The sequence below is a fragment of the Somniosus microcephalus genome, unplaced genomic scaffold (assembly GCF_052327205.1).
Source record: "Somniosus microcephalus isolate GS21.2 unplaced genomic scaffold, FLI_Smic_1.0 unresolved_chr1, whole genome shotgun sequence".
NCBI classification, from domain to species: domain Eukaryota; kingdom Metazoa; phylum Chordata; class Chondrichthyes; order Squaliformes; family Somniosidae; genus Somniosus; species Somniosus microcephalus.
Genome location: NW_028225179.1, coordinates 28,009,661 through 28,027,092, shown reverse-complemented (window position 1 = coordinate 28,027,092; position 17,432 = coordinate 28,009,661). Strand labels below are relative to the sequence as shown.

General features: G+C 43.5%; 10 non-coding genes across 10 annotated transcripts; 7 read left to right on the top strand and 3 right to left on the bottom strand.

The window, feature by feature from the left end:
• The first annotated feature begins 2,443 nt into the window (after window positions 1-2,443).
• trnas-gcu (transfer RNA serine (anticodon GCU)) lies at window positions 2,444-2,525 on the top strand. The gene has a single exon. It is a non-coding gene; the product is annotated as a tRNA-Ser (tRNA).
• Window positions 2,526-3,444: 919 nt separating this feature from the next.
• Window positions 3,445-3,532, bottom strand: trnap-ugg (transfer RNA proline (anticodon UGG)). The gene is given in 2 exon segments: window positions 3,445-3,480; window positions 3,497-3,532. It is a non-coding gene; the product is annotated as a tRNA-Pro (tRNA).
• Window positions 3,533-4,041: 509 nt separating this feature from the next.
• Window positions 4,042-4,123, top strand: trnas-gcu (transfer RNA serine (anticodon GCU)). Its single transcript has one exon. It is a non-coding gene; the product is annotated as a tRNA-Ser (tRNA).
• Window positions 4,124-5,042: 919 nt separating this feature from the next.
• Window positions 5,043-5,130, bottom strand: trnap-ugg (transfer RNA proline (anticodon UGG)). The gene is given in 2 exon segments: window positions 5,043-5,078; window positions 5,095-5,130. It is a non-coding gene; the product is annotated as a tRNA-Pro (tRNA).
• Window positions 5,131-6,648: 1,518 nt separating this feature from the next.
• Window positions 6,649-6,736, bottom strand: trnap-ugg (transfer RNA proline (anticodon UGG)). Its single transcript is given in 2 exon segments — window positions 6,649-6,684; window positions 6,701-6,736. It is a non-coding gene; the product is annotated as a tRNA-Pro (tRNA).
• Window positions 6,737-7,245: 509 nt separating this feature from the next.
• trnas-gcu (transfer RNA serine (anticodon GCU)) lies at window positions 7,246-7,327 on the top strand. The gene has a single exon. It is a non-coding gene; the product is annotated as a tRNA-Ser (tRNA).
• Window positions 7,328-10,452: 3,125 nt separating this feature from the next.
• trnas-gcu (transfer RNA serine (anticodon GCU)) lies at window positions 10,453-10,534 on the top strand. Its single transcript has one exon. It is a non-coding gene; the product is annotated as a tRNA-Ser (tRNA).
• A 1,517-nt stretch (window positions 10,535-12,051) lies between these two features.
• On the top strand, window positions 12,052-12,133 carry trnas-gcu (transfer RNA serine (anticodon GCU)). The gene has a single exon. It is a non-coding gene; the product is annotated as a tRNA-Ser (tRNA).
• A 1,516-nt stretch (window positions 12,134-13,649) lies between these two features.
• Window positions 13,650-13,731, top strand: trnas-gcu (transfer RNA serine (anticodon GCU)). Its single transcript has one exon. It is a non-coding gene; the product is annotated as a tRNA-Ser (tRNA).
• Window positions 13,732-15,257: 1,526 nt separating this feature from the next.
• Window positions 15,258-15,339, top strand: trnas-gcu (transfer RNA serine (anticodon GCU)). The gene has a single exon. It is a non-coding gene; the product is annotated as a tRNA-Ser (tRNA).
• The last annotated feature ends 2,093 nt before the right edge of the window (window positions 15,340-17,432 follow it).

The following is a 17,432-nucleotide window of genomic DNA, read 5'->3' as shown; positions in this document are numbered from 1 at the left end:
TAAGCTTTGAAAATCAGGCCTGTCTATAATGGGCGTGTTCGTGGTCACTTGCGAATCATTCTGGGTCTGTTTAAACCGGCAGTGCTCACAGTCCCGCATCATTCTGTGTCTGTTTGAAATGGCAGAGCTCACAATCTCGGATCATGCCGTTTATTTAGAAGCAGAGCGATTTCAGCTTTGATGACCGAGTTGTTGAGTTTAACAAAATGTGTCAGGGCTCGTCCGGGATTTGATCCCGGGACCTCTCGCTTTTTAATCATGAAACGCCCAAAGCGAGAATCATACCCCTAGACCAACGAGCCGGCCATGTCATTCTTCCATTTGCATTGCGTTTCACTGCGCTGGTGCTCACAGAGGACCTGTTTATTCAGTTTAAATATTATTATCTTTTCCTCAATCCACTTCTTTTTTCGAGCAGTTTCCTTGAACCTGCTCACAATTCGCCCCATAAAAAGAGATGCAGCGGCATTAGCGGCCGCATAGACTAATGGATAAGGCGTCTGACTTCGGTTGCAAATTCCTCAGTTATCAGAAGATTGAAGGTTCAAATTCTTCAGTTATCAGAAGATTGAAGGTTCAAATCCTACAAAGGTCGTTTAATTATCTGGGCGACACTTTTTACATTCTGAATCTGGCGTGAAACCGGCCATTTTTGACAGCCCCTCATCTGAAGTAACGGAAGGCCTGTTGCTTACATTTAGCTGATTGTACATTTTCAACATTGTAGATCTGTGTGCACGGGCAGGATAAGCGGTGATGTTGAATTTCTTTCAGGGTAGTTCTAATTAGATGCAAAAAGCAAGAAATGGAATGTCTGAGAGCATTGCCTCGGTGAGACGAGGTGGCCGAGAGGTTAAGGCGATGGACTGCTAATCTATTGTGCTCTGCACGCGTGGGTTGGAATCCCATACTCGTCGTTACTGTATTACACGTTTGATGCTGATCCACTTTCCAAGCATTTCACTGAATCTTACTTGAAATACAATTTCGTGAAAATTGTGCTGGTGTTGCTGGTCTGTGCCCTTGCATTACTCATATCTTGTTAAAATTATAATATTCCAAGAAATTCCTCAACCCACCTTGAATGAAAGTGGAGATGAGATCGCGAATCGGAGACTGAGAACCCTCTCTTCCTTCCTCTGAGATTGGCACCGAATGAAAGACTCGCGGCAACAGAGGCAATTGATTAGGGAGCAAAAACATAAATTTCTCCTTTGGGGGCAATTTAATTTCAAAAATGTTTATCAAACTTAATGACGAGATTTTCTGTTTTTGGGACTTTGGTTGAGAGATAAATAATGCGCGAGAAATCCTCGTGCTTTTCAGCATTCTCTCATGGGATCTGAAGCCCCAGTTTAACATCTTACTAGAAAGACGGCACTGGCAACAGTGCAGCACGACCTCAGTACTGCCCTGGAGTGTCAGCCTGGATTATGCACTCAAGTCTCTGGAGTGAGGCTTGAGTATGCTGCCGCTGAGCCACGGCTGACACCTAAACTCAGTTCATTTGGATGGAGTAAAATGACGGAGATAATGAGAAAAATGATAATGGGGTAAATTTTCAACTTGGTGTCCAAGATTAAACCGGGCATCGTTTTGGAAACAGCCCGATTTATGTTGCCATAGATTTCATAAGCTTTGAAAATCAGGCCTGTCGAAAATGGGCGGGGTCGCGGTCAGTTGCGAATCATTCTGGGTCTGTTTAAACCGCGAGTGCTCACAGCCCCGGATCATTCTGTGTCTGTTTGAAATGGCAGAGCTCACAATCTCGGATCATGCCGTTTTTTTAGAAGCAGAGCGATTTCAGCTTTGATGACCGAGTTGTTGAGTTTAACAAAATGTGCCAGGGCTCGTCCGGGATTTGAACCCGGGACCTCTCGCATTTTAATCGTGAAATGCCCAAAGCGAGAATCATACTCCTAGACCAACGAGCCGCCGATGTCATTTCCCATTTGCATTGAGTTTCACTGCGCTGGTGCGAATCCAGCTCACAGAGGACCTGTTAATACAGTTGAAATATTTTTATCTTTTCCTCAATCCACTTCTTTTTTCGAACAGTTTCCTTGAACCTGCTCACAATTCGCCCCATAAAAAGAGTTTCAGCGGCATCAGCGGCCGCATAGACTAATGGATTAGGCATCTGACTTCTGTTGCAAATTCTTCAGTTATCAGAAGATTGAAGGTTCAAGTCCTACAAAGGTCTTTTAATTATCTGGGCGACACTTTTTATATTCTGAATCTGGCGTGAAACCGGCCATTTTTGACAGTCCCTCATCTGAAGTAACGGAAGGCCTGTTGCTTACATTAAGCTGATTGTACATTTTCAACATTGTAGATCTGTGTGCACGGGCAGGATAAGCGGTGAAGTTGAATTTCTTTCAGGGTAGTTCTAATTAGATGTAAAAAGCAAGAAATGGAATATCTGAAAGCAGAATATTGGTGAGACGAGGTGGCCGAGAGGTTAAGGCGATGGACTGCTAATCCATTGTGCTCTGCACGCGTGGGTTCGAATCCCATCCTCGTCGTTACTGTATTACACGTTTGATGCTGATGCACTTTCCAAGCATTTCACTGAATCTTACTTGAAATACAATTTCGTGAAAGTTACACTGGTGTTGCTGGTCTGTGCCCCTGCATTGCTCATATCTTGGTAAAATTAAAATATTCCAAGAAATTTCTCAACCCACCTTGAATGAAAGTGGAGATGAGATCGTGAATCGGAGATTGAGAACCCTCTCTTCCTTCTTCCTTCCTTTGAGATTGGCACCGAATGAAAAGACCAGAGGCAAATGATTAGGGAACAGGAACATAAATTTCTCCTTTGGAATTTCAAAAATATTTATCAAACTTAAAGACGAGATTTTCTGTTTTTGGGTCTTTGGTTGAGAGATAAATAATGCGCGAGAAATCCTCGTTCTTTTCAGCATTCTCTCATGGGATCTGAAGCCCCAGTTTAACATCTTACTAGAAGGACGGCACTGCCGACAGTGCAGCACTACCTCAGTACTGCCCTGGAGTGTCAGCCTGGATTATGCACTCAAGTCTCTGGAGTGAGGCTTGAGTATGCTGCCGCTGAGCCACGGCTGACACCTAAACTCAGTTCATTTGGATGGAGTAAAATGACGGAGATAATGAGAAAAATGATAATGGGGTAAATTTTCAACTTGGTGTCCAAGATTAAACCGGGCATCGTTTTAGAAACAGCCCGATTTATGTTGCCATAGATTTCATAAGCTTTGAAAATCATGCCTGTCGAAAATGGGCGGGGTCGCGGTCAGTTGCGAATCATTCTGGGTCTGTTTAAACCGCGAGTGCTCACAGCCCCGGATCATTCTGTGTCTGTTTGAAATGGCAGAGCTCACAATCTCGGATCATGCCGTTTTTTTAGAAGCAGAGCGATTTCAGCTTTGATGACCGAGTTGTTGAGTTTAACAAAATGTGCCAGGGCTCGTCCGGGATTTGAACCCGGGACCTCTCGCATTTTAATCGTGAAATGCCCAAAGCGAGAATCATACCCCTAGACCAACGAGCCGCCGATGTCATTTCCCATTTGCATTGAGTTTCACTGCGCTGGTGCGAATCCAGCTCACAGAGGACCTGTTAATACAGTTGAAATATTTTTATCTTTTCCTCAATCCACTTCTTTTTTCGAACAGTTTCCTTGAACCTGCTCACAATTCGCCCCATAAAAAGAGATTCAGCGGCATCAGCGGCCGCATAGACTAATGGATTAGGCATCTGACTTCTGTTGCAAATTCTTCAGTTATCAGAAGATTGAAGGTTCAAGTCCTACAAAGGTCTTTTAATTATCTGGGCGACACTTTTTATATTCTGAATCTGGCGTGAAACCGGCCATTTTTGACAGTCCCTCATCTGAAGTAACGGAAGGCCTGTTGCTTACATTAAGCTGATTGTACATTTTCAACATTGTAGATCTGTGTGCACGGGCAGGATAAGCGGTGAAGTTGAATTTCTTTCAGGGTAGTTCTAATTAGATGTAAAAAGCAAGAAATGGAATATCTGAAAGCAGTATATTGGTGAGACGAGGTGGCCGAGAGGTTAAGGCGATGGACTGCTAATCTATTGTGCTCTGCACGCGTGGGTTCGAATCCCATCCTCGTCGTTACTGTATTACACGTTTGATGCTGATGCACTTTCCAAGCATTTCACTGAATCTTACTTGAAATACAATTTCGTGAAAATTGCACTGGTGTTGCTGGTCTGTGCCCCTGCATTGCTCATATCTTGGTAAAATTAAAATATTCCAAGAAATTTCTCAACCCACCTTGAATGAAAGTGGAGATGAGATCGTGAATCGGAGATTGAGAACCCTCTCTTCCTTCTTCCTTCCTTTGAGATTGGCACCGAATGAAAAGACCAGAGGCAAATGATTAGGGAACAGGAACATAAATTTCTCCTTTGGAATTTCAAAAATATTTATCAAACTTAAAGACGAGATTTTCTGTTTTTGGGTCTTTGGTTGAGAGATAAATAATGCGCGAGAAATCCTCGTTCTTTTCAGCATTCTCTCATGGGATCTGAAGCCCCAGTTTAACATCTTACTAGAAGGACGGCACTGCCGACAGTGCAGCACTACCTCAGTACTGCCCTGGAGTGTCAGCCTGGATTATGCACTCAAGTCTCTGGAGTGAGGCTTGAGTATGCTGCCGCTGAGCCACGGCTGACACCTAAACTCAGTTCATTTGGATGGAGTAAAATGACGGAGATAATGAGAAAAATGATAATGGGGTAAATTTTCAACTTGGTGTCCAAGATTAAACCGGGCATCGTTTTAGAAACAGCCCGATTTATGTTGCCATAGATTTCATAAGCTTTGAAAATCATGCCTGTCGAAAATGGGCGGGGTCGCGGTCAGTTGCGAATCATCCTGGGTCTGTTTAAACCGCGAGTGCTCACAGCCCCGGATCATTCTGTGTCTGTTTGAAATGGCAGAGCTCACAATCTCGGATCATGCCGTTTTTTTAGAAGCAGAGCGATTTCAGCTTTGATGACCGAGTTGTTGAGTTTAACAAAATGTGCCAGGGCTCGTCCGGGATTTGAACCCGGGACCTCTCGCATTTTAATCGTGAAATGCCCAAAGCGAGAATCATACCCCTAGACCAACGAGCCGCCGATGTCATTTCCCATTTGCATTGAGTTTCACTGCGCTGGTGCGAATCCAGCTCACAGAGGACCTGTTAATACAGTTGAAATATTTTTATCTTTTCCTCAATCCACTTCTTTTTTCGAACAGTTTCCTTGAACCTGCTCACAATTCGCCCCATAAAAAGAGATTCAGCGGCATCAGCGGCCGCATAGACTAATGGATTAGGCATCTGACTTCTGTTGCAAATTCTTCAGTTATCAGAAGATTGAAGGTTCAAGTCCTACAAAGGTCTTTTAATTATCTGGGCGACACTTTTTATATTCTGAATCTGGCGTGAAACCGGCCATTTTTGACAGTCCCTCATCTGAAGTAACGGAAGGCCTGTTGCTGACATTAAGCTGATTGTACATTTTCAACATTGTAGACCTGTGTGCACGGGCAGGATAAGCGGTGAAGTTGAATTTCTTTCAGGGTAGTTCTAATTAGATGTAAAAAGCAAGAAATGGAATATCTGAAAACAATATATTGGTGAGACGAGGTGGCCGAGAGGTTAAGGCGATGGACTGCTAATCTATTGTGCTCTGCACGCGTAGGTTCGAATACCATCCTCGTCGTTACTGTATTACACGTTTGATGCTGATGCACTTTCCATGCATTTCACTGAATCTTACTTGAAATACAATTTCGTGAAAATTGCACTGGTGTTGCTGGTCTGTGCCCCTGCATTGCTCATATCTTGGTAAATTAAATTTTTCCAAGAAATTTCTCAACCCACCTTGAATGAAAGTGGAGATGAGATCGTGAATCGGAGATTGAGAACCCTTTCTTCCTTCTTCCTTCCTTTGAGATTGGCACCGAATGAAAAGACTAGCGGCAACAGAGGCAAATGATTAGGGAACAGGAACATAAGTTTCTCCTTTGGAATTTCAAAAATATTTATCAAACTTAAAGACGAGATTTTCTGTTTTTGGGTCTTTGGTTGAGAGATAAATAATGCGCGAGAAATCTTCGTTCTTTTCAGCATTCTCTCATGGGATCTGAAGCCCCAGTTTAACATCTTACTAGAAGGACGGCACTGCCGACAGTGCAGCACTACCTCAGTACTGCCCTGGAGTGTCAGCCTGGATTATGCACTCAAGTCTCTGGAGTGAGGCTTGAGTATGCTGCCGCTGAGCCACGGCTGACACCTAAACTCAGTTCATTTGGCTGGAGTAAAATGACGGAGATAATGGGAAAAATGATAATGGAGTAAATTTTCAACTTGGTGTCCAAGATTAAACCGGGCATCGTTTTAGAAACAGCCCGATTTATGTTGCCATAGATTTCATAAGCTTTGAAAATCAGGCCTGTCGAAAATGGGCGGGGTCGCGGTCAGTTGCGAATCATTCTGGGTCTGTTTAAACCGCGAGTGCTCACAGCCCCGGATCATTCTGTGTTTGTTTGAAATGGCAGAGCTCACAATCTCGGATCATGCCGTTTTTTTAGAAGCAGAGCGATTTCAGCTTTGATGACCGAGTTGTTGAGTTTAACAAAATGTGCCAGGGCTCGTCCGGGATTTGAACCCGGGACCTCTCGCATTTTAATCGTGAAATGCCCAAAGCGAGAATCATACCCCTAGACCAACGAGCCGCCGATGTCATTTCCCATTTGCATTGAGTTTCACTGCGCTGGTGCGAATCCAGCTCACAGAGGACCTGTTAATACAGTTGAAATATTTTTATCTTTTCCTCAATCCACTTCTTTTTTCGAACAGTTTCCTTGAACCTGCTCACAATTCGCCCCATAAAAAGAGATTCAGCGGCATCAGCGGCCGCATAGACTAATGGATTAGGCATCTGACTTCTGTTGCAAATTCTTCAGTTATCAGAAGATTGAAGGTTCAAGTCCTACAAAGGTCTTTTAATTATCTGGCCGACACTTTTTATATTCTGAATCTGGCGTGAAACCGGCCATTTTTGACAGTCCCTCATCTGAAGGAACGGAAGGCCTGTTGCTTACATTAAGCTGATTGTACATTTTCAACATTGTAGATCTGTGTGCACGGGCAGGATAAGCGGTGAAGTTGAATTTCTTTCAGGGTAGTTCTAATTAGATGTAAAAAGCAAGAAATGGAATATCTGAAAGCAGTATATTGGTGAGACGAGGTGGCCGAGAGGTTAAGGCGATGGACTGCTAATCCATTGTGCTCTGCACGCGTGGGTTCGAATCCCATTCTCGTCGTTACTGTATTACACGTTTGATGCTGATGCACTTTCCAAGCATTTCACTGAATCTTACTTGAAATACAATTTCGTGAAAATTGCACTGGTGTTGCTGGTCTGTGCCCCTGCATTGCTGATATCTTGTTAAAATTAAAATATTCCAAGAAATTTCTCAACCCACCTTGAATGAAAGTGGAGATGAGATCGTGAATCGGAGATTGAGAACCCTCTCTTCCTTCTTCCTTCCTTTGAGATTGGCACCGAATGAAAAGACTAGCGGCAACAGAGGCAAATGATTAGGGAACAGGAACATAAGTTTCTCCTTTGGAATTTCAAAAATATTTATCAAACTTAAAGACGAGATTTTCTGTTTTTGGGTCTTTGGTTGAGAGATAAATAATGCGCGAGAAATCCTCGTTCTTTTCAGCATTCTCTCATGGGATCTGAAGCCCCAGTTTAACATCTATACTAGAAGGACGGCACTGCCGACAGTGCAGCACGACCTCAGTACTGCCCTGGAGTGTCAGCCTGGATTATGCACTCAAGTCCCTGGAGTGAGGCTTGAGTATGCTGCCGCTGAGCCACGGCTGACACCTAAACTCAGTTCATTTGGCTGGAGTAAAATGACGGAGATAATGGGAAAAATGATAATGGAGTAAATTTTCAACTTGGTGTCCAAGATTAAACCGGGCATCGTTTTAGAAACAGACCGATTTATGTTGCCATAGATTTCATAAGCTTTGAAAATCAGGCCTGTCGAAAATGGGCGTGGTCGCGTTCAGTTGCGAATCATTCTGGGTCTGTTTAAACCGCGAGTGCTCACAGCCCCGGATCATTCTGTGTCTGTTTGAAATGGCAGAGCTCACAATCTCGGATCATGCCGTTTTTTTAGAAGCAGAGCGATTTCAGCTTTGATGACCGAGTTGTTGAGTTTAACAAAATGTGCCAGGGCTCGTCCGGGATTTGAACCCGCGACCTCTCGCATTTTAATCGTGAAATGCCCAAAGCGAGAATCATACCCCTAGACCAACCAGCCGCCGATGTCAGTTCCCATTTGCATTGAGTTTCACTGCGCTGGTGCGAATCCAGCTCACAGAGGACCTGTTAATACAGTTGAAATATTTTTATCTTTTCCTCAATCCACTTCTTTTTTCGAACAGTTTCCTTGAACCTGCTCACAATTCGCCCCATAAAAAGAGATTCAGCGGCATCAGCGGCCGCATAGACTAATGGATTAGGCATCTGACTTCTGTTGCAAATTCTTCAGTTATCAGAAGATTGAAGGTTCAAGTCCTACAAAGGTCTTTTAATTATCTGGGCGACACTTTTTATATTCTGAATCTGGCGTGAAACCGGCCATTTTTGACAGTCCCTCATCTGAAGTAACGGAAGGCCTGTTGCTTACATTAAGCTGATTGTACATTTTCAACATTGTAGATCTGTGTGCACGGGCAGGATAAGCGGTGAAGTTGAATTTCTTTCAGGGTAGTTCTAATTAGATGTAAAAAGCAAGAAATGGAATATCTGAAAGCAGGATATTGGTGAGCCGAGGTGGCCGAGAGGTTAAGGCAATGGACTGCTAATCTATTGTGCTCTGCACGCGAGGGTTCGAATCCCATCCTCGTCGTTACTGTATTACACGTTTGATGCTGATGCACTTTCCAAGCATTTCACTGAATCTTACTTGAAATGCAATTTCGTGAAAATTACACTGGTGTTGCTGGTCTGTGCCCCTGCATTGCTCATATCTTGTTAAAATTAAAATATTCCAAGAAATTTCTCAACCCACCTTGATTGAAAGTGGAGATGAGAGCGTGAATCGGAGATTGAGAACCCTCTTCTTCCTTCGTCCTTCCTTTGAGATTGGCACCGAATGAAAAGATCAGAGGCAAATGATTAGGGAACAGGAACATAAGTTTCTCCTTTGGAATTTCAAAAATATTTATCAAACTTAAAGACGAGATTTTCTGTTTTTGGGTCTTTGGTTGAGAGATAAATAATGCGCGAGAAATCCTCGTTCTTTTCAGCATTCTCTCATGGGATCTGAAGCCCCAGTTTAACATCTTACTAGAAGGACGGCACTGCCGACAGTGCAGCACTACCTCAGTACTGCCCTGGAGTGTCAGCCTGGATTATGCACTCAAGTCTCTGGAGTGAGGCTTGAGTATGCTGCCGCTGAGCCACGGCTGACACCTAAACTCAGTTCATTTGGATGGAGTAAAATGACGGAGATAATGAGAAAAATGATAATGGGGTAAATTTTCAACTTGGTGTCCAAGATTAAACCGGGCATCGTTTTAGAAACAGCCCGATTTATGTTGCCATAGATTTCATAAGCTTTGAAAATCATGCCTGTCGAAAATGGGCGGGGTCGCGGTCAGTTGCGAATCATTCTGGGTCTGTTTAAACCGCGAGTGCTCACAGCCCCGGATCATTCTGTGTCTGTTTGAAATGGCAGAGCTCACAATCTCGGATCATGCCGTTTTTTTAGAAGCAGAGCGATTTCAGCTTTGATGACCGAGTTGTTGAGTTTAACAAAATGTGCCAGGGCTCGTCCGGGATTTGAACCCGCGACCTCTCGCATTTTAATCGTGAAATGCCCAAAGCGAGAATCATACCCCTAGACCAACCAGCCGCCGATGTCAGTTCCCATTTGCATTGAGTTTCACTGCGCTGGTGCGAATCCAGCTCACAGAGGACCTGTTAATACAGTTGAAATATTTTTATCTTTTCCTCAATCCACTTCTTTTTTCGAACAGTTTCCTTGAACCTGCTCACAATTCGCCCCATAAAAAGAGATTCAGCGGCATCAGCGGCCGCATAGACTAATGGATTAGGCATCTGACTTCTGTTGCAAATTCTTCAGTTATCAGAAGATTGAAGGTTCAAGTCCTACAAAGGTCTTTTAATTATCTGGGCGACACTTTTTATATTCTGAATCTGGCGTGAAACCGGCCATTTTTGACAGTCCCTCATCTGAAGTAACGGAAGGCCTGTTGCTTACATTAAGCTGATTGTACATTTTCAACATTGTAGATCTGTGTGCACGGGCAGGATAAGCGGTGAAGTTGAATTTCTTTCAGGGTAGTTCTAATTAGATGTAAAAAGCAAGAAATGGAATATCTGAAAGCAGTATATTGGTGAGACGAGGTGGCCGAGAGGTTAAGGCGATGGACTGCTAATCCATTGTGCTCTGCACGCGTGGGTTCGAATCCCATCCTCGTCGTTACTGTATTACACGTTTGATGCTGATGCACTTTCCAAGCATTTCACTGAATCTTACTTGAAATACAATTTCGTGAAAATTGCACTGGTGTTGCTGGTCTGTGCCCCTGCATTGCTCATATCTTGTTAAAATTAAAATATTCCAAGAAATTTCTCAACCCACCTTGATTGAAAGTGGAGATGAGAGCGTGAATCGGAGATTGAGAACCCTCTTCTTCCTTCGTCCTTCCTTTGAGATTGGCACCGAATGAAAAGATCAGAGGCAAATGATTAGGGAACAGGAACATAAGTTTCTCCTTTGGAATTTCAAAAATATTTATCAAACTTAAAGACGAGATTTTCTGTTTTTGGGTCTTTGGTTGAGAGATAAATAATGCGCGAGAAATCCTCGTTCTTTTCAGCATTCTCTCATGGGATCTGAAGCCCCAGTTTAACATCTTACTAGAAGGACGGCACTGCCGACAGTGCAGCACTACCTCAGTACTGCCCTGGAGTGTCAGCCTGGATTATGCACTCAAGTCTCTGGAGTGAGGCTTGAGTATGCTGCCGCTGAGCCACGGCTGACACCTAAACTCAGTTCATTTGGATGGAGTAAAATGACGGAGATAATGAGAAAAATGATAATGGGGTAAATTTTCAACTTGGTGTCCAAGATTAAACCGGGCATCGTTTTAGAAACAGCCCGATTTATGTTGCCATAGATTTCATAAGCTTTGAAAATCATGCCTGTCGAAAATGGGCGGGGTCGCGGTCAGTTGCGAATCATTCTGGGTCTGTTTAAACCGCGAGTGCTCACAGCCCCGGATCATTCTGTGTCTGTTTGAAATGGCAGAGCTCACAATCTCGGATCATGCCGTTTTTTTAGAAGCAGAGCGATTTCAGCTTTGATGACCGAGTTGTTGAGTTTAACAAAATGTGCCAGGGCTCGTCCGGGATTTGAACCCGCGACCTCTCGCATTTTAATCGTGAAATGCCCAAAGCGAGAATCATACCCCTAGACCAACGAGCCGCCGATGTCATTTCCCATTTGCATTGAGTTTCACTGCGCTGGTGCGAATCCAGCTCACAGAGGACCTGTTAATACAGTTGAAATATTTTTATCTTTTCCTCAATCCACTTCTTTTTTCGAACAGTTTCCTTGAACCTGCTCACAATTCGCCCCATAAAAAGAGATTCAGCGGCATCAGCGGCCGCATAGACTAATGGATTAGGCATCTGACTTCTGTTGCAAATTCTTCAGTTATCAGAAGATTGAAGGTTCAAGTCCTACAAAGGTCTTTTAATTATCTGGGCGACACTTTTTATATTCTGAATCTGGCGTGAAACCGGCCATTTTTGACAGTCCCTCATCTGAAGTAACGGAAGGCCTGTTGCTTACATTAAGCTGATTGTACATTTTCAACATTGTAGATCTGTGTGCACGGGCAGGATAAGCGGTGAAGTTGAATTTCTTTCAGGGTAGTTCTAATTAGATGTAAAAAGCAAGAAATGGAATGTCGGAAAACAGTATATTGGTGAGCCGAGGTGGCCGAGAGGTTAAGGCGATGGACTGCTAATCCATTGTGCTCTGCACGCGTGGGTTCGAATCCCATCCTCGTCGTTACTGTATTACACGTTTGATGCTGATGCACTTTCCAAGCATTTCACTGAATCTTACTTGAAATACAATTTCGTGAAAATTGCACTGGTGTTGCTGGTCTGTGCCCCTGCATTGCTGATATCTTGTTAAAATTAAAATATTCCAAGAAATTTCTCAACCCACCTTGAATGAAAGTGGAGATGAGATCGTGAATCGGAGTTTGAGAACCCTCTCTTCCTTCTTCCTTCCTTTGAGATTGGCACCGAATGAAAAGACCAGAGGCAAATGATTAGGGAACAGGAACATAAATTTCTCCTTTGGAATTTCAAAAATATTTATCAAACTTAAAGACGAGATTTTCTGTTTTTGGGTCTTTGGTTGAGAGATAAATAATGCGCGAGAAATCCTCGTTCTTTTCAGCATTCTCTCATGGGATCTGAAGCCCCAGTTTAACATCTTACTAGAAGGACGGCACTGCCGACAGTGCAGCACTACCTCAGTACTGCCCTGGAGTGTCAGCCTGGATTATGCACTCAAGTCTCTGGAGTGAGGCTTGAGTATGCTGCCGCTGAGCCACGGCTGACACCTAAACTCAGTTCATTTGGATGGAGTAAAATGACGGAGATAATGAGAAAAATGATAATGGGGTAAATTTTCAACTTGGTGTCCAAGATTAAACCGGGCATCGTTTTAGAAACAGCCCGATTTATGTTGCCATAGATTTCATAAGCTTTGAAAATCATGCCTGTCGAAAATGGGCGGGGTCGCGGTCAGTTGCGAATCATTCTGGGTCTGTTTAAACCGCGAGTGCTCACAGCCCCGGATCATTCTGTGTCTGTTTGAAATGGCAGAGCTCACAATCTCGGATCATGCCGTTTTTTTAGAAGCAGAGCGATTTCAGCTTTGATGACCGAGTTGTTGAGTTTAACAAAATGTGCCAGGGCTCGTCCGGGATTTGAACCCGCGACCTCTCGCATTTTAATCGTGAAATGCCCAAAGCGAGAATCATACCCCTAGACCAACCAGCCGCCGATGTCAGTTCCCATTTGCATTGAGTTTCACTGCGCTGGTGCGAATCCAGCTCACAGAGGACCTGTTAATACAGTTGAAATATTTTTATCTTTTCCTCAATCCACTTCTTTTTTCGAACAGTTTCCTTGAACCTGCTCACAATTCGCCCCATAAAAAGAGATTCAGCGGCATCAGCGGCCGCATAGACTAATGGATTAGGCATCTGACTTCTGTTGCAAATTCTTCAGTTATCAGAAGATTGAAGGTTCAAGTCCTACAAAGGTCTTTTAATTATCTGGCCGACACTTTTTATATTCTGAATCTGGCGTGAAACCGGCCATTTTTGACAGTCCCTCATCTGAAGGAACGGAAGGCCTGTTGCTTACATTAAGCTGATTGTACATTTTCAACATTGTAGATCTGTGTGCACGGGCAGGATAAGCGGTGAAGTTGAATTTCTTTCAGGGTAGTTCTAATTAGATGTAAAAAGCAAGAAATGGAATATCTGAAAGCAGTATATTGGTGAGACGAGGTGGCCGAGAGGTTAAGGCGATGGACTGCTAATCCATTGTGCTCTGCACGCGTGGGTTCGAATCCCATTCTCGTCGTTACTGTATTACACGTTTGATGCTGATGCACTTTCCAAGCATTTCACTGAATCTTACTTGAAATACAATTTCGTGAAAATTGCACTGGTGTTGCTGGTCTGTGCCCCTGCATTGCTGATATCTTGTTAAAATTAAAATATTCCAAGAAATTTCTCAACCCACCTTGAATGAAAGTGGAGATGAGATCGTGAATCGGAGATTGAGAACCCTCTCTTCCTTCTTCCTTCCTTTGAGATTGGCACCGAATGAAAAGACTAGCGGCAACAGAGGCAAATGATTAGGGAACAGGAACATAAGTTTCTCCTTTGGAATTTCAAAAATATTTATCAAACTTAAAGACGAGATTTTCTGTTTTTGGGTCTTTGGTTGAGAGATAAATAATGCGCGAGAAATCCTCGTTCTTTTCAGCATTCTCTCATGGGATCTGAAGCCCCAGTTTAACATCTATACTAGAAGGACGGCACTGCCGACAGTGCAGCACGACCTCAGTACTGCCCTGGAGTGTCAGCCTGGATTATGCACTCAAGTCTCTGGAGTGAGGCTTGAGTATGCTGCCGCTGAGCCACGGCTGACACCTAAACTCAGTTCATTTGGCTGGAGTAAAATGACGGAGATAATGGGAAAAATGATAATGGAGTAAATTTTCAACTTGGTGTCCAAGATTAAACCGGGCATCGTTTTAGAAACAGACCGATTTATGTTGCCATAGATTTCATAAGCTTTGAAAATCAGGCCTGTCGAAAATGGGCGTGGTCGCGTTCAGTTGCGAATCATTCTGGGTCTGTTTAAACCGCGAGTGCTCACAGCCCCGGATCATTCTGTGTCTGTTTGAAATGGCAGAGCTCACAATCTCGGATCATGCCGTTTTTTTAGAAGCAGAGCGATTTCAGCTTTGATGACCGAGTTGTTGAGTTTAACAAAATGTGCCAGGGCTCGTCCGGGATTTGAACCCGCGACCTCTCGCATTTTAATCGTGAAATGCCCAAAGCGAGAATCATACCCCTAGACCAACCAGCCGCCGATGTCAGTTTCCATTTGCATTGAGTTTCACTGCGCTGGTGCGAATCCAGCTCACAGAGGACCTGTTAATACAGTTGAAATATTTTTATCTTTTCCTCAATCCACTTCTTTTTTCGAACAGTTTCCTTGAACCTGCTCACAATTCGCCCCATAAAAAGAGATTCAGCGGCATCAGCGGCCGCATAGACTAATGGATTAGGCATCTGACTTCTGTTGCAAATTCTTCAGTTATCAGAAGATTGAAGGTTCAAGTCCTACAAAGGTCTTTTAATTATCTGGCCGACACTTTTTATATTCTGAATCTGGCGTGAAACCGGCCATTTTTGACAGTCCCTCATCTGAAGGAACGGAAGGCCTGTTGCTTACATTAAGCTGATTGTACATTTTCAACATTGTAGATCTGTGTGCACGGGCAGGATAAGCGGTGAAGTTGAATTTCTTTCAGGGTAGTTCTAATTAGATGTAAAAAGCAAGAAATGGAATATCTGAAAGCAGTATATTGGTGAGACGAGGTGGCCGAGAGGTTAAGGCGATGGACTGCTAATCCATTGTGCTCTGCACGCGTGGGTTCGAATCCCATTCTCGTCGTTACTGTATTACACGTTTGATGCTGATGCACTTTCCAAGCATTTCACTGAATCTTACTTGAAATACAATTTCGTGAAAATTGCACTGGTGTTGCTGGTCTGTGCCCCTGCATTGCTGATATCTTGTTAAAATTAAAATATTCCAAGAAATTTCTCAACCCACCTTGAATGAAAGTGGAGATGAGATCGTGAATCGGAGATTGAGAACCCTCTCTTCCTTCTTCCTTCCTTTGAGATTGGCACCGAATGAAAAGACTAGCGGCAACAGAGGCAAATGATTAGGGAACAGGAACATAAGTTTCTCCTTTGGAATTTCAAAAATATTTATCAAACTTAAAGACGAGATTTTCTGTTTTTGGGTCTTTGGTTGAGAGATAAATAATGCGCGAGAAATCCTCGTTCTTTTCAGCATTCTCTCATGGGATCTGAAGCCCCAGTTTAACATCTATACTAGAAGGACGGCACTGCCGACAGTGCAGCACGACCTCAGTACTGCCCTGGAGTGTCAGCCTGGATTATGCACTCAAGTCTCTGGAGTGAGGCTTGAGTATGCTGCCGCTGAGCCACGGCTGACACCTAAACTCAGTTCATTTGGCTGGAGTAAAATGACGGAGATAATGGGAAAAATGATAATGGAGTAAATTTTCAACTTGGTGTCCAAGATTAAACCGGGCATCGTTTTAGAAACAGACCGATTTATGTTGCCATAGATTTCATAAGCTTTGAAAATCAGGCCTGTCGAAAATGGGCGTGGTCGCGTTCAGTTGCGAATCATTCTGGGTCTGTTTAAACCGCGAGTGCTCACAGCCCCGGATCATTCTGTGTCTGTTTGAAATGGCAGAGCTCACAATCTCGGATCATGCCGTTTTTTTAGAAGCAGAGCGATTTCAGCTTTGATGACCGAGTTGTTGAGTTTAACAAAATGTGCCAGGGCTCGTCCGGGATTTGAACCCGCGACCTCTCGCATTTTAATCGTGAAATGCCCAAAGCGAGAATCATACCCCTAGACCAACCAGCCGCCGATGTCAGTTCCCATTTGCATTGAGTTTCACTGCGCTGGTGCGAATCCAGCTCACAGAGGACCTGTTAATACAGTTGAAATATTTTTATCTTTTCCTCAATCCACTTCTTTTTTCGAACAGTTTCCTTGAACCTGCTCACAATTCGCCCCATAAAAAGAGATTCAGCGGCATCAGCGGCCGCATAGACTAATGGATTAGGCATCTGACTTCTGTTGCAAATTCTTCAGTTATCAGAAGATTGAAGGTTCAAGTCCTACAAAGGTCTTTTAATTATCTGGGCGACACTTTTTATATTCTGAATCTGGCGTGAAACCGGCCATTTTTGACAGTCCCTCATCTGAAGTAACGGAAGGCCTGTTGCTTACATTAAGCTGATTGTACATTTTCAACATTGTAGATCTGTGTGCACGGGCAGGATAAGCGGTGAAGTTGAATTTCTTTCAGGGTAGTTCTAATTAGATGTAAAAAGCAAGAAATGGAATATCTGAAAGCAGGATATTGGTGAGCCGAGGTGGCCGAGAGGTTAAGGCAATGGACTGCTAATCTATTGTGCTCTGCACGCGAGGGTTCGAATCCCATCCTCGTCGTTACTGTATTGCACGTTTGATGCTGATGCACTTTCCAAGCATTTCACTGAATCTTACTTGAAATGCAATTTCGTGAAAATTACACTGGTGTTGCTGGTCTGTGCCCCTGCATTGCTCATATCTTGTTAAAATTAAAATATTCCAAGAAATTTCTCAACCCACCTTGATTGAAAGTGGAGATGAGAGCGTGAATCGGAGATTGAGAACCCTCTTCTTCCTTCGTCCTTCCTTTGAGATTGGCACCGAATGAAAAGATCAGAGGCAAATGATTAGGGAACAGGAACATAAGTTTCTCCTTTGGAATTTCAAAAATATTTATCAAACTTAAAGACGAGATTTTCTGTTTTTGGGTCTTTGGTTGAGAGATAAATAATGCGCGAGAAATCCTCGTTCTTTTCAGCATTCTCTCATGGGATCTGAAGCCCCAGTTTAACATCTTACTAGAAGGACGGCACTGCCGACAGTGCAGCACTACCTCAGTACTG